This window comes from Pundamilia nyererei, unplaced genomic scaffold (assembly GCF_000239375.1).
Source record: "Pundamilia nyererei isolate P.nyererei 1_Seehausen unplaced genomic scaffold, PunNye1.0 scaffold00040, whole genome shotgun sequence".
NCBI lineage: Eukaryota > Metazoa > Chordata > Actinopteri > Cichliformes > Cichlidae > Pundamilia > Pundamilia nyererei.
The window spans coordinates 3,585,107-3,586,325 of NW_005187441.1; the positions used below are offsets into that span (position 1 = coordinate 3,585,107).

Consider the following 1,219-nt stretch of genomic DNA (forward strand, 5'->3'; position numbering starts at 1 on the left):
CACACACACACACACACACACACACACACACAGATACACACTCACCCCTCCTCCTCCCAATAAAAAAAAAGAACACGTTAAAAAGGCATAGCGTCTCAGCTGAGACAAGCAGTTAAACCAAAAGAAAGGGGGGGAAAGAAAATAAATCAGGGTTTTCTTACCGTGCTGATTCCGGTAAACGCAAAAACATGCCGACAATCACGGCTGTGTCCGGTCTTTTCCCCCCAGCCTCAGTGAAAACATGGATTTCGTGATTTCACTGTCCGCCCTTCAGCCGGATGGTTAAAAAAATTAAAGAAAAAGGAGGAAAAGAAAAGAAAAGAAAGAGGAAAGAAAAAAAATCAAGTCAAGTCTCCGCGGTGTTTAGCTCCATAAACCAGGCATGGACGAGCGCGGGTAACGTTCTCATTCACGCCGATGATGTGACAGCCTGCGCGGCGAAACGGGCTCCGGTGCTCTCCCAGCGCCGACTGAAATTAGCAGTGTCATCTCGGAAAAAGAGCCAAAACCAAAGTTGGAACATGGTCGGGAGGCGAGGGGGGCGAATAAAAACGCGGTAATCCCACATCAGACAGGACTTGCCGCATGCATTTTAACTGTGACTTTCATCCATGCGCACTGACGAAGGAAGCGGCTCAGAGAGAGGCACGAATCCCCCCCACCCCTGTCTGCTGCCAGCGGTGCGGCTCCTACCAGTTTATGTATAGATCTGCCCAAGGTCTCTTTATTTCAATTGCCAGTGCGTCCAAATCGACCGGAGATCAATGTTCCTCCAGTTGCCTCCTCGGATGCGAGAATCCGATCCCCCCCCTTTCCTCCTCTTCTCCTTCTTCTTCTTCTTCTGTTTTCTGCAGTTCTGTTGCTCCTGCTCATAGGATATCCTATGTACGCGCGCGCTTCATCTTTCCACCCAGCGTTGTCAACTAGTGGAACTTGATCTCGGTTGGTTGGTGCAAACCAGCCCGTGCCCTGCAGCGAAGGACGTATTATGAAATAATTACCGTAGCATGGCAGTGAAAGTCACTCGTGAAAATGCATAAATCCCCCCCGATCTCAGAGACTGTCACAGCACGGAAATGAAAAGCAATTTAATGCGCGCAATAGTCTTTAAGGGGGGTGGTTTAGGAAGGGGAGGAGAGGGGGGGGGTGCAAGCTGTGGTAATGTGGAGGAGGCGGGCTGGTGGTGCTGGGGAGGGGTGATGATGATGATGTGTGTGTG

The 1,219-nt window shown here is 50.4% G+C and overlaps 1 protein-coding gene across 1 annotated transcript in view; it reads right to left on the reverse strand.

Moving 5' to 3' along the window:
- Positions 1-1,065, reverse strand: part of slitrk5 (SLIT and NTRK like family member 5) — a 6,388-nt gene extending 5,323 nt beyond the window's left edge. The window contains exon 1 of the mRNA XM_005730971.1: positions 162-1,065. The gene's annotated coding sequence lies outside the window, so the exon portion shown is untranslated. The remainder of the gene's footprint in view (positions 1-161) is intronic.
- Between the last annotated feature and the right edge of the window lie 154 nt (positions 1,066-1,219).